This window comes from Equus przewalskii, chromosome 13 (genome assembly GCF_037783145.1).
Source record: "Equus przewalskii isolate Varuska chromosome 13, EquPr2, whole genome shotgun sequence".
NCBI lineage: Eukaryota > Metazoa > Chordata > Mammalia > Perissodactyla > Equidae > Equus > Equus przewalskii.
In genome coordinates, this window is record NC_091843.1 from 88,141,471 (window position 1) to 88,156,770 (window position 15,300).

Consider the following 15,300-nt stretch of genomic DNA (forward strand, 5'->3'; position numbering starts at 1 on the left):
TAAAAGGATTCGTGTCAACAAAAAGCTGTGTTATCCCTCATGTCCTTCCATTTTGTGTTTCTTCTTAATATAAAGCACACACAGAACAGTTTCTAAACTACTAATACATTTTGTTACAATTGCTTGCCACTAATATAACAAATTGCATTTCTCTATCATTTTACTTGTCATGGTTCTTGGCTCTTGTGAATGAAATTGTTACTGCTACAGCAAATCAATTGGATTTTAATATTTGGAGGCAAAAGAGAGGTCAAAGAGTGAGGTTTTGATTCATTGTCTCCATCTTCTAAATGTAACATAGTTATGTTTGAAATAATTGTATCAAGCACAGAAAGAAGGAGGAAAGGAGAGAAAGGCTCCATACTTCTTCTTATTCCAGCTTTTAGGGTCTTCAAGGTATATTGCCCTTGAGTATACTGTCTCCCCGGAAGTAACTCTAACTGAGTTACACAGACTAAATTTTTCAAGCTATGCTCAGCTTCAGTAGATTCTTAATGAACGGAAGCCTCGCACATCCTGGAAAATCATGTCCCTTTAGTGTGACTGGGATGATATCCTTCAATTCCTTGCTGAGGGGTTACAAGTGAATGTATTTGGGGAAGACCAAGGAGATGTGACATTTAGAAACGCTGTTCTGCCACTAAGGTGATACCCTGCCCTGCCCCCTGCCTGGGAACAGGGCATGCTCAAATGGAATCTTTCATTTCATCAGGAGAGCATGCCATTATTATGTGGCTCCTTGGTTGCTTGAGAATCATGACACAGAGAGATTTAGTTGTCCATCAAGCACATTAGTTCACCATTTTTTTCCTAGGAAAAAAGCAGAAACTCTCTTCATTAATCCAAGTCCTCCCAGCAAGAACTTGTACTCTTATTTTTTTTCTGTGTTGTTTCTCTCCAAACCATTTCTGATAGAAAGACAAGCAAGCATTTAATGGCGCAGAACAAGCAAGCCAGCCCTCTCCACAGTGCACGCTATCACAATGAGAGTGTGCTCCCCATGACTCAGAATGAATCAGATAGAGAGGAGAAAATAACAGCACAAAACCACAGCTTAAGAAATAAATGGCAACCCATGATCTGGAGAAAGAAGGCTGCGCTGCTGATCACCGTTACCCAGGAGTGAGCTGTCCTGCCTGCCGGCTGCATCTTCAAAAAACAAGCAGAGTGTAGAGCAGGCTTTTCTCCAAGAGGAAATCGAAACATTCTCTTGTTTAAACACACTCTGGCAAAATAAAGCATTTATCTCTGTTCTCCCTATCTACACTGCATCAAAACCAGAGGTATATGTCAAAAAAACTTGTCCTTTGTATTTATATTTTTTAGTGCCCTAGTTTTCTGCCCTTTGTATGGGAAATCTATCTATGTATCTAGATATATACATATACATGCATACACACAGTGATGCACCATATGACGATGTTTTGGTCAATGATGGACCACATACTCGATGGTGGTCCCATAAGATTAGCCCCATATAGCCTAGCTGTGTAGTAGGCTATACCACCTGGGTTTGTGTAAGTGTTATAGGGGAGGAAGAAATTTTCCTCTACCCTCTAGGCTCTTCTAGCTAGTCTAAGAATTAAACTGACATGAGATAGATTAACAGGAGAAAAACAAACAAAAGTTTAGTAACACATATACATGGGAAAAACCCAGGAACACTGCATAACTTGCCAAAATGGCTGAAGCCCTCACCTTAAATATCATCCTAAGGTCAAGACAAAGGAAAATGTTGGGAGTAGGGAGAGTCAGGGACTTCAAAGAGAAGGAAGGCAATTCACAGGTAGTGAAAAGGTGCAAATCTTCAGAAAACAAGAGTTTGGCCACACAGAAACAGGAGAACACATAGAGAGCCCAACAAACAGGCTTTTCTGGGTTCCTCTGTGTCTACCACCCAGTTCATGTTACGCTAGGGTGACAGCTCACTTCCTGAGACAGGTTTTTTTATCTGAATTCTTTTAGGCAGTTAAGGGGGAGATAACAAGAAAACCTTTCTGAGTCTTTTGTTTCTCAAAAATAATCAGCCTAGGGGCCAGCCGGGTGGTGTAGTGGTTAAGTTCGCATGCTCTGCTTTGGTGGTGTGGGGTTCACCAGTTCAGATCCTGGGCACAGACCTACGCACCGCTTGGCAAGCCATGCTGTGGTGGCATCCCACATACAAAGTGGAGGAGGACTGTCACAGATGTTAGCTCAGTGATAATCTTCCTCAAGGAAAAAGAGGAAGATTGGCAACAGATGTTAGCTCAGGGCCAATCTTCCTCACACACAAAAAAATAATAATCAGCCTAAAATAATCCTCATGTTAAAGAAACACATTTTGGGGTGGCAAATTTTGTTTCCCTTCAGTACACTCTGTGATGTTTGCACAGTGATAAAATCACCTAATGATGCATTTCTCAGAATGTATCCTCATTGTTAAGCAACACATGACTGTATAGGTATATGTGTGTATGTATGCAAAATATGTATATGTGTATGTGTATATATTTGTATTTCAAAATATTGGAAAAGGGAAGTTATGCGGGTTATGCCTACTTCCTTTTTCATTATTTCTAGTTGAAATACAGGAAGTCCTTCACCAGAAATAGCCAGCAAATTTGTTTATGCGTAAGACCTACCAGCCCATGAGGACCTAGACCTACTCTCTCTTTCTTCTTGCTAGTGGAGTCTTCCTCCCTGCCATCCTCCCCTTTCCCTTGTTCCCGTGCTCCCACTCCTGCCAAGATCCTCCCCCACCTCCTCATTCCCACCACTCCACATTCCATGTCCCACTTTTGACTTCAGCCCACAGCTACCGAGTTGTGAAACCTATGATGGGGGACAAGCTGTCAAGGGAAGCCCAGGGAGATGAGGGCAAGGAAAACTTCTCTGAATCCTCCTTTTTTTCTTTAACGACACGCCAATGCAAACCATGAGAGAGAAAAGGGAAGAGAAATAGCCCCACTTCTGCTCCTCCTCCCTGCCCAGCCCCCACCACCTTTGCCTCAGAGCTGACTCTGGGAAGAGACAGAAATGGAGGAGAGATGAGAGAAGGAGGCACAGGACCAGATGTGCACTCTCCCCTCTGCCTTAGCACGATGTAAAGCCCTTGGAAAAAGAGAGGAGAAACCCTAGTTAACTGAGATTAAGGTCTTGCCATCTTCTAGAACAAAGCCTCGAAGTACAAATCTACCTCAGTTACTTTTCTTGCACACCTGAGTTTGTGGCCTGTGAGTCGTATCTGGTGCACTGGGAAGAGAAGGACGCTTTCTCAACATCAGAAATAGCTACTCTAAACCAACAGCCAACAAAGTAACTTACAGAAAGACTCTCGAGAGATTCTCATTAAAGTTAAAGATCAAAACAAGAAAATATACTACCATCATTCTTCTGTCGAATTCAATTAAAAAGGAAAGAAATTGAAAGTAAAAATAAACACTTTACTACAAAATCATCATTATTTGTAGACCGTATGAGAATCAACTCGAAAACTCTTAAATTATTATTTTTTTTAGATTTTATCAAGTAATCAGGTAGAAGATAAATATATACTTTCAAAGTCTTCCCTATATGCATCAAATACCAAAAAGGTGTAATGGGAGAAAGCCAAGTCTATACAAAAACAATATAAACCGTAAAATATCTAGGATTAAACCTAACCAAAAAGAGTGTGATTGACATGAAGAAAATGGAATTTTACAGAGAAATATAAAAGATTTTCATAAAAGGAGAGACACGCTACATATAAGAATGGAAACACCAACTACTACTAATGGTAATACAAGGTGTCATTTACTGAGAGGTGGAGAATAAGAGAAGTTGGTAATATTTAGTTATTTTGATTAATGACTACCTACTATATGCCAAGGATTATTCAAGGTGTTTCACATCCTATTTTCATTTTATTTCATCCTTCCAACTAGCCTATCAAGTACTACTATACCCATTTTACAGGTAATGTTAAGATGTCTAGGTTTCACCCCAAATGCATATAGCTTTAACAAAACACCTGTATAAATTCCATGGAATTTTTTAACATGATAAAATTATTCTAAAGTTCTTCTGAAAGAAGGTGTGATGGGAAAGTAAAAATTTTAAAGAGTAATGCCCCAGAAGAATTAACAGAGAAATCAGAAAAGAAACAGATCCTAGTACACACAAATTTTTAACATTTGTTCAAGGAAGCATCACAAACCAATGGAAAAACATCATTGATTATATTTTAAGTTATGTTGAGAAAATTTACTATTTTGGGGGCAAAAAATGATCCCTTGCTTCATATCGCACATCAAACTAAGTCCCAGAAGTTTTAATGAATCACTTTAAAAACATACACACACATCAACATCACAAACTGGAAGAAACCATACAAGGATAAACCGAGCCTAAAAGCAAAAAAATTACAATGAAAAAGTTCAACATATTTAACTATATAATAAAAACTTCTATAGTTTATGAAGAAAATGTAAAGGTAAACACACTGGGTGAAATATTGGCAATGTATATGGCAAAGGGTTGATATACTAGTATGTAAATAAGTTCCACCAAACCAATTTTTAAAAAGACAAAAATATCAATAGAAATATGGACAAGGAATAAGAACAGGCAACTGACAGAAGGACTGTTCAGATTTTCTATTTCTGCTAATGTCAGAAATAGATGTAAGTTTTGGTAAATTGTGTTTTACTAGAAATTAGATTATTTCATTTATTTTTTCACTGAAATAAATTTTTATAATATTCTCATATATATATTTTAGTGTCTATAGGATCTAAAGGGACGTCCCATTTTTAACTCCTGATATTGGTAATTTGTAGCTTCTCTCTATTTTCTTGGTCAATCTTTCCAGCACAGAACCAGTTTTCGTTTATGTTGATCCCTTCTGCTATATGTTTATTCTATTTCATTAATTTCTGCCTTTAATTTTACTATATCTTTCTTTTTTCTGAGTTTGGTTTTAGTTTGCTGTTCTTCCAACTTCTTAAAATGGATAGATCATGGACTTTCCCTTTTTCTTTTTTCCTAACACATGCATTAGGGGTTATGAACTTCCTTCTAAGCAAGGCTGCATCCCTAAATTTATAAAGTAATTACAGGAATTTGCCTATTCTTGAAACTAAAATCAGTTAACCAGGTGAATTAATTTTTCAATAGCAATGATAATGGAAAGACAGTGGCAAAGGAGATGGAACTTTTGGTTAAAGATAAAATTGGTTAGAGTAGAGACTGACCATAAATGAGCAATGAATTCAGGAAACTAAAACAACAAGATAATGCGATCATGAAAAAAATTTTCCTAAATGTGAATCAGAGTTTGTCTTTATTTCTCCAGTAGTCTGACTACAGATGTTCCATCCTCTTTTAATGGGATCAATGTTCACTTCTCCCAAAGCATTGATATTACCATACACTGTCCCTGAGTGGCGGCCGGGACTGGGAGAAGAACGGGTGGTAAAACCATTGACCAGAGTTCAGCAGATGAGTCATTCCTACTGATATACTGCAAAATTTTCCTGGAATTGATACAGTACAGAGGAAGAGAGAAAAAAGCCCACAATAACTGAAAGAGATTCAATCAGTAAATCTGTCTGCTGGTTGGAACAGAGCCCTATCAGGCCACACGCACGCGCACGCATACGTGCACATATGCGCGTCAAAAAGTTTTCAGAAAAGGAGAAATAGTAAACCGGAACTATTGTCTCCCAGAGTCCTGTCTAGTTTCTCACGTTGTCTGAGTGGAGTATCCCAAGGCTCAGCGCTGACTCCCCTGTCCTTCTTGATTTACATCCTCCCCTTGAGAAGCCCTGGCTTTCAACACGGTCTCCCAAACTCCAGAGTGAGTGCAGAAGTGCGTATAACAGACGTCTCCAATTTAGAACGTCCAAAACTGGACGCCTCATCTCCTCTAAACTCTGCTCTCCATGCAGCCTTTTTCATCTCGGTTCATGGAAATGCCTTTTTCTTTTTCTTATAATTTTAGGCTCACAGAGAAATTGCAAAAATAGTGCAGAGTTCCTGTGAACCCTTCACCCAGCTTTCCTCTCAGAAGAATGTCTTACACAACCATAGTACAATTATAAAAACCAGGCAATTGTCATTAGTACAATACTATTAACTAAATACAGACCTTATTCAGATTTTACCAGTTTTTACATGCATTCTTTTTGTTCTTTGCTACATAGTTCTATGAAATGTTATGACGCAGTTAGATTTTTGTAAACAGCAGTAGATGCAATCAGTAGACAGAGCTCCCTCTTGCTGCCAGTCTACAGTCACATTCTCCTCCCTCTGGCTGTAACCCCAGGCCAACACTGTATGTTCCCCATCACTATAATTTCGTCATATCAAAAATGTTGTATAAATGGAATCATATGCATGTAACCTTTTGAGATTGGCTTTTTTTACTGAGCATAATACCCTCAACATCCATCCAAACTGTTTCATGTACTCTTTTTTTTTTTTCTTTCTTCCTGAGTAGTATTCACTTATATGGAAATACTGCCATTTCTCCATTGAAGGATATTTGGATTGTTTCCAGCTTTTGCCTGTTACAACTAAAACCACTCTGGATGTTTGTGTACAAGCTTTTGTTGAATATAAGTTTTCATTTCTCTAGGATAAATACCCAGGAGTGGGATTGCTAGATTACATGGAAAGTGGGTATTTAACTTCATAAGAAACTGCCGAACTGCTTTCTAGAGTAGCCATGCCATTGTATATTCCCACCAAAGATGTCTGAGACCCAGTTGCTCCACATCCTCGTCAGCACTTGCTATTGCCTGTATTTTTATTTTAGACATTCTAATAGGTAAGCTGTAATATCTCATAGTGGCTTTAATGTGAATTTCCCTAATGGCTAGTGATGTCAAGCATCTTTTCATGTGCTTATTTGCCATGCTTTGTTGAAGGATCTGTTCAAATTTTTTTTCTCATTTTCAAATTGGATTGTTTGTTTCTTGCTGTTGAGTTTGAAGAGATTTTTTTTTAACATATTCTGGATACAAATCTTTGGTGGGACATATGATTTGCAAATCATTTTTCCCATACTGTGACTTCATTTTCATTCTCTTAATGGTGTCTTTCACAGAGCAAATATTTTTAATTTTGATGAAGTCTAATGTATCGATTTTTTTCTTTTATGGATCATGCTTTTGGCGTCATGTTTAACAACTCTTTGCGTCCTCATGGGTCACGAAGATTTTCTTCTGTGTTTTCTTCTAAAAGTTTTATAATTGTACACTTAGACCTATGGTAAATTTTGAGCTGATGTTTGTACAGGAGATACACTACCTTTTCAGTTACTCAGGCCGAACATGCTGACGTGACCTTCGACTTCTCTCTTTCTCTTACACCCCACATCAAAACCACAGGCACTTCTGCTGCTTCCCCCTTCTCCCCAGTTCCACATCTGCCACCCCGGCCCAACCCACTGTGATCTCTCATCTGGATCTACTACATGTGCCTCTGTCTTCTTTCCTTGTCCTGCACAGTCTGTCTCAACACAGCAACAGAAACAACCTTTGTGAAGCATAAGAGAGATCAGGCCATCTTCTGCCAAAAACGCTCCAGGAGCTCCCATTTCTCTGTAGGATCTGCTCCCTCCCTCCCTCCTCTGACCGCATATCCTAGGGCTTTGCCAGGCAATCCTTCCACCCCCTCCTCCCTGGCTTCCTTGTGCTTTTTGGACCAGCCCAGGCATACTCCCACTTCAAAGTCATTATACGGCTGTCCCCCTGACTGTAATGCCCCTCCACCAGATAGCCACATGGCTAACTCCCTCCCCTCCTCAAAGACTTTAGTCGAATACCACTTTGCAATGAGGCCTCCCCAACCTCTACAATTTGAACCTGCTGCTTGTCACCTACCAGCACTCCCATCACCCTTACCTTGTTCTACTTTTTATTTTTCCATAGCACTTATCATCTCCTAATGCGTCTCCTAGTTTACCTATGTATTATATCTATTGTCTTACCGTCTATCACCGCCCCTGCTAGAAAATAACCTCTGTGAAGGCAGAGCTCCTAGTTTTGTTCACTGACGCATCCCATGACCTCAGAAGTGCCTGTCAATAATAGGGACTCAAGAAGGCTCTTTTTGAATGATAGCATTTCTTAAATCAGTGATTCTCAAAGTATGGTATGCCAACCCTTGGGGATTCCTCAGTTCTTTCAAGAGATCCACAAGTTCAAAACTATTTTCATAATAATACTAAGATGGTATTTATCTTTTCCACTGTATTGACATTTGCACTGATGGTGCAAAAGCAATGTGGATAATACTACTGGCACCTTAGTGCCGATCACTCATAGCCTGATCCCCTGGCCCTGGAAGTAAAGTTGTACAGAGGAATTCAAATTAGAAAATACATACGTGTATTTACTCACTTGCCAACTTTCACAAACTCCTGGTGGCCAGGAGACAAAACTATCCAGGAGTGATCTTCTCTTCTGCAAGTAAACATAGATATTAGCCATCCTTTTCTCTCATGGGTGTGGTAATGCAAGAGCCATTGAAAACTTCTGCTATGATTTCACACATATTCTGGCTTCAAAAACACCTTCTTAAGTGATATTAAGTCAGTTTTTATTGTGTTTAAGGAGACTTTTAATCATCAAGCTAAGTATCTCAAATATTATTTTGATGCATTTTCATCTTCAATTTCTTGTCAGTTCTAAGCATGCGTTTTAGTCAGAACTCTTTCTATTGCAGGTGCTAGAAACCTAACTTTAAACTAAACCAGACTTAAAAAAAAAAAAAAAAAGAATTATTAGCTCACAGAAAAGCTGGCTCAGAAGGCCCTGGTGTTGGGCTCAAGCACAGGCAGATCCAGGGACTAACGCCCCCAGGACTTGTGTCTCCACTGCTTGCCTCTGCCTGGCTGCATTCTGCATGCAGTCGCTCTCCACCTAAGCGAGTCAAGACAGCAAGCACTGCCATGCCCCGTCTCGTATCTCATATTATCCCAGATTAGCAAATGAGGCCGAAAGACAACTTCATTCTCCCAGCATCCATGTTTCTCTCGCGCGCTCGCTCTCTGTCTCTCTCTCTCTGATTCTCTGTCTCTCTGTCTCTGTCTCTCTCTCTCTCTCTCTCTCACACACACACACACACACACACAGCTTGGTCATGATTGAATCATGTTTCCACCTCAGTGAGCCCAACTAAATGGTGTACCAAGATTGGTCCAGACCTGGTCACACACTGTCTCAGGGTTCTCCAGAGAAACAGAACCAACAGGATATACAACATATATATATATATAGTATATAATATCTATCTCCATACTGTATATCTTCATATAATACATATATCCACATAATATATATATATGTCCAAATTATATAGAGAGATATATTATGAGGAATTGGCTCACATGATTGTGGAGGCTAAGTCCTGCGACCTGCCATCTGCAAGCTGGAGACCCAGAAAAGCCAGTGGTGCCAGTCCAGTCCGAGTCCACAGGCCCGAGAACCAGGGAGCTGATAGTGTAGGTCCCAGGCCCAGGGTAGGAGAAGACCAACGTCTGGGCTCAAGAAGACAGGTAGGAAAGGAACAAATCCTTCTTTCCTCCACTTTTTGTTCTATTCAGGCCCTCAGTGGATTGGATGATGCCCACTCACTCAGGGAGGGCAAGCTACTTCACGGAATCCATGGATTCCAATGTTAATCTTATCCAGAAACACCCTCACAGACACACCCAGAAACAATGTTTCATTTGGGCACCCTGTGGCCCAGTCAAGTTGACACATAAAATTAACCATCACATACGCCAACACTGGAAGGGATGTGTATATGTGTGAGACCCCATTACACACACCCCCAAGGGCAAATGGAGTTGCAAAATGATGGATCCACAAGAAAAAGATGGTGGTCAACAAAAAAGAGCTTCCCACTACAACATAAGACAGAATCCCTGTTTATTTGTACTCGCTGCTCCCACAGCTGAGCATCTTACAGAGACAGTATATAGTTTCTATATAGGCAGTGCTTGACTTTAAATATTTTTCAGAATCATAGCTCTATAATTTAAGAACTCTCTGATTTGAGGGAGTGGAGTAAACTGACACTAGAAAATGAATCACCTCCTGGCTCATCCCACCCCATCTAACTACTCCAGAGAAGAGAAATTATAATTGGTAGTGGGTAAATTATTTAAAAAAGTGGAGACAGGGTGGAGTTAGACAATTCACTGGATAACTTAATTGGGAAATAAACCAGAAAAGGCTATATCTGATAGGTAAAATGCGGACCTGCTTAATAGTGATTGAGTTTTTCCTCCAGAAACACCAATGTCTCTAGATACTAGTATTGTGAAAGGAAACTCATTAACAGTCTCTTAATTTTGTGGAAGAATTTCCACGTACAACAGAATGGGAGGATATGAAATGGAGAATCTCACGCATGCACCCTCAGAAAAACAGAACGTAAGAACTGAGAGACTGATTTTCCGTAAATGCCCGATTTACAAAAGACCAAAATTTATCGCGTGACCAGTGAACCTCCACCAAGAGTCTCTCCACCCTCAAGCCAATAAATTTACGGCTTGGACTCTGGCTGGACTCACGCATCATTGCATCCTCGCCTGTAAATACAGCCTTTCCCAAACCCGCAGTGGACTTTCCTCGAGCTTGCTACAGTTTGCCTTTCCCAAATGGCCATTCCTCTGCTATTCCCGAATATACGTCGAGCTTGCTACAGTTTACCTCTTTATTTGGGTTAATAATTTGTTCTTAGAACGCAAGTCTACAAATCACAGGGCTGTGAGTGGGGGCCGCTCCCTGTCAAGGTCTCTGGCTACAGTGGACACTGTTGGTGCCACCGCACACCTCCCCTCCCCGTGGCCACTTCAGAGCATGCAGCCTGCTAAATTAATTAGACAAGGAGGCCGTTAGATGAGGGGGCTTTAATGGGAGTGGGCCTACCTAAGCGAGTCAAACTCTAAGCCTGTAAATGCCTCAAGGTTATGAAATGGAAACCCAAGGACAACCAATCGCAAACAATAGGCTTTAAGCTCTAGCCAATCAATCATTTCCTTACTCGCTTCCGCCTTTCTCTCTGGGTCTCTCCCCAGCTCCTGACTGTGGTGGTGGGTTTCTAACACTTTCAGTTTGGCGCTGCCTGATTCGCATGGATTTTTGCTCAAATGAACTCTTAAAATTTTTAATAAGCCTCAGTTTACCTTTTAACATGACTGACTTCCACTTTACCAGGACCTCACTTCTTTACCTTCTTTGCCTTCTTTGGCCACCTGAGCACACCGTGCCTCCCACGCAGGAGGCTGAAGTGCGGGAACTCTGCCCCTCCAACCTCCCTGATGTCCGGGAGTTGGTGCTGGTGACTGCGGGGCGTCTGCTAGGCTGCCTGGCAGAGAGCACAGTGGACCAAACCAGCTGCCCACAGGGGTAGCTGGCTTGATAACACACGCTCTCTTGGCTGTCTTCACTTCCTTCTCTCAAGCCCCACCGCCAGTGGATGTTTCCTTCAGCTGCCAAATAAACTACTCTTACTTGAATCTTTGTCTCACGATCTGCTTCTAAAACAAGAGACAAACAGAAAAGGATTAAAAAACCCACATCTTGGGGCCAGCCCAGTGGCATAGTGGTTAAGTTTGCGCACTCCGCTTTGGCCACCTGGGGTTCACAGGCTCAGATCCCAGATGTGGACCTACGCACTGCTCATCAAGCCATGCTGTGGGGGTGACCCACATACAAAACAGAGGAAGATTGCCACAGATGTTAGCTCAGCAACAAGCTTCCTTAAGCTTCTTTAAGCAAAAAGAGGAAGTTTGACAACAGATGGTAGCTTAGGACCAATCTTCCTCACCAAAAAAAAGCCACATCTCTAGTGGGCCAGCCATGCTTTTCCTACGCTTTGAAGTACACAGATCTTTTTTCCCAGCTTTCTTGAGGTATAACTGACAAACACAACTGTACATATTTAAGGCACACAACATGATGATTTAATATGTGTTTACATTGTGAAATGATTACCACAGTCAAGTTAGTTAACACATCCATCACCTCACATGGTTACCATTTGTGTGTGTGTGGTGAGAACACTTAAGATCCACTCTCTTAGCAAATTTCAAGTATATAATCCAGTATTATTAATTATAGTCACCACACTGCACATTACATCCCCAGAATTGAGTCACCTTATGACTGCAAGTTTGCAGAGTATGTAGATCTTAGACCAATAAGGTGCTACGTCTCCAGCAGTCACTGCTTTGCTAACTTTAATAAACTGGAAGACTTATGGCACAAAAATGAAAGAAAAAGCCCCATGAATATATACACTTGACACCCACAGAAAGCATTTAGAGTCACCCTTGGGCCCCCCTCCAAAACCAAAATGTAAAAGAATATAAAATGAATTTAGAGAGGGAGTAACCAAGGTCACCTGGTTCCTTGCATCAACCCTCAGTCTTCCTGAGCATAAATGAATAGTAGAAGCAAATGAGTGTGTAGAGAATGGAATGGGAGGAGCAGGGATGCCCCACCATTTAGTATACAGCTCCCTCATGTGGCATACAACCCCATGGTGACTGCTATGCTGCCTCATTTTCTGGTCACCTCCTTTGTGTGTCTGCACTTGAACAAACCTCAAGGGCAACACCCCTTGGTGAACTGACATGCATAATTATCACATATAGAACACATAGATTACACTCTATATGTTCTGCTTAAGATGGGAGGAAATCAAGCAATACATTTGGAAAGAATATTACTTAATTGCTTAAAAGAAAAAAGGCAGCTCTTGAAGGCGTAAGTTTTAGGTGTTCAGAAAACTTACTCTAACAGATCCTTCCCCCCAAAGTCATATCAGCTGTTTATATTGTGTTCTGAGATCCCTCCCCTCCATTTCTTAATTAAATATTTTAAAGGCAGGCATAAAGCACTTGTGTGTCACATGTAATAAGTATTCATTTAAGTGATGTTGGGCAAGTACTCTACCAAATGAGCAATTTAAAAACAGAAGGTATTTTACTCACAATTGCTTATAGATATTCAGTATAAATATAAATACACAAACAAAAGCCTACAAATATTGCACTCCTGTTGCAAATAACCACAGACTTTAAAATATCAATTTGCTTTAATAGTCCAAGCAGCTCATGAAAATTCATTGTCAAGGAAGGACCAAAACGAGTCAAGAGAACAGTGTGTTCTTTGTCTTTTCCTTCAATTATCTTTACGTAATTCCTATTTCTGTGATGAGACATTTGGGAATATTGATTGCTTTCTTAAAAATCTACTGATTGCCGCAGTACATGCCAGAATTTCAGGTGGTTATTTAAAAAGTATGTAGGAAAGAGGAGTTCCAGTAAATTAATTATAAATCTTAACTTGCGAATTGAATTATTTACTATGGAATAAATAATTTTTACTTTTTTGGGAACTTAGTCTCTAAAGCAATAACACTCCAAAGATGCTTCACACTTAAAGAAGAGGACATTTGGTCCAGGCATCAATAGCTGTCATTCCATGGATCCAGGATGATGCTTCTCTCTGGGCCCACCTTCGGGTGTACTGGCATAGTGGTTACAACAGTCTGCATTTGCGTCATCATAACATTTAAATTTATACCATTGGCCTCCCCACAGTGTACAATGTCCCTTTTGGGAGTCTCTGCTGTGTTTGCATTAGAAGATCATCAATGTAAGGATTGGTTGCCCAAGAATATCAGTACATAGACCCCCAAAAACCAGAGATGGGAGGGAGTGTAGGGCAAGCTTACTTAATTACAAGGATGGAGTGTTGTGGCCTCTGAATTTCTGCATTATTCCTCCTTGTCAGGGCCCCATTCTTCACTTCTGATGCCTTTCTTCCTGTGGTTGTGGATTATTCCATCTGGTTTATATATGTTCTGGTTGGATTTACCAGTGTTTAGGATCAAGGGACTATTGCTATGATGGCTCCAACGCAGAGTAAAGAGCCAAAGGGTTAGTTTTGCCTCAACCTCCCAGCAAAAGACTAAATGTTTCCCTGTTTGACTGATAGTTATGGTGACTTCCCTTGGCCCTATGAATAGAGACACGAAATCCTAGATAAAATATTAGCAAATCAAGTCCAACAATATGCAAAAACAGATAATACATATCAGCAACTACAGTCTTAGGTATTTACCCAAGAGAATGGAAACATATGCCCATAAAAAGACTTGTCTATGGACATTAACAACAGCCAAAACTGGAAACAGCCCCAATGTCTATCCACAGATGAATAAACAAATTGTTGTATATGTATACAATAGAATAGCACTCAGTAATCAAAAGGGACAAATTACCGAGAAACACGATAATGTGAGTGAATTTCACCAACATTACACTGGGTGAAAGTGGCCAGGGTGAAAGAGTGCATACTATATGATTCCATTTATATGAAATCCTAGAATAAGTTAAAACTTATCTACAGTGATTCAAAAAAATCAGACCAGTGTTTCATGGAGGTCAGGGGAGGAGTGTTAAGTCCACTGGGGCTGCTACAACAGAAATATCATTTAGACTGGGTGACTTAAACAGCATTTATTTCTCATAGTGAAACCGAGAACAAAGAAGTTAAAAAAATTCTCCCTGGGCTAGAAGAAGAGAACAAAACCTTTGAGACGAGCTTTGCTAACAGCAGCTCTGCATACTCAGTATAATCAACTGTCGTTCAAAGCTAACCAGGTCCTTCCGTCCCTCCTTAGTATGAGTGAGCTGTCCTTCCAGGGAATCCAAGGTCCAGACAGCAAGATTCAGCCTCACAAGGCCAAACGCAGACTGAAGAGGAAAACTAACCAGAAAAGTCCAGACAGTCAAGGGAAAAGATATTCAGTCTTCAAGACCAAACGCAGGCTGGTGGAAGGCCCCGACCTGCACGGCCATATGCTCCCCTCCCCTACATAAAACCCCAGATAAAAACCCCTACCTTTTTCCCTTTGAGGCAGTGGATCTGAGTTTTAACTCCCATCTCCTCATCTGGTTGCCTTTTGATAATAAACCTCTTTCCTTGCTACAATCCTAGTGTCCCAGTTATTAGCCGTCCTGTGCAGCAGGTGAATGAATCTGTGCTTGTGATCAGTAACAATTGTTCTGGAGGCTGGGAAGTCTGAGATCAAGGAGCTGGTAGAGTCAGCATCTGGTGAGAGCCTGCCTCCTGGTTCATAGACCACTGTCTTCTTGCTGTGTCTCGGACGGTGGAGGGGGGCTACCTAGCTCTCTGGCATCATTTTATAAGGGCACTAATGCCATTCCTAAGGACTCCATCCTTATGACCTCATCACCTCTCAAAGACCCCACCTCCTAATACACATTGGGGGTCAGGATTTCAACATATG

The 15,300-nt window shown here is 40.7% G+C and overlaps 1 long non-coding RNA gene across 1 annotated transcript in view; it reads right to left on the reverse strand.

Annotated features, from left to right (window-relative positions):
* The window catches only part of LOC103563106 (uncharacterized), a 52,769-nt gene that overhangs the window by 26,066 nt on the left and 11,403 nt on the right, over positions 1 to 15,300 (reverse strand). Inside the window, exon 3 of the long non-coding RNA XR_547807.2 lies at positions 8,367 to 8,429. This is a non-coding gene — a long non-coding RNA (uncharacterized lncRNA). The remainder of the gene's footprint in view (positions 1 to 8,366; positions 8,430 to 15,300) is intronic.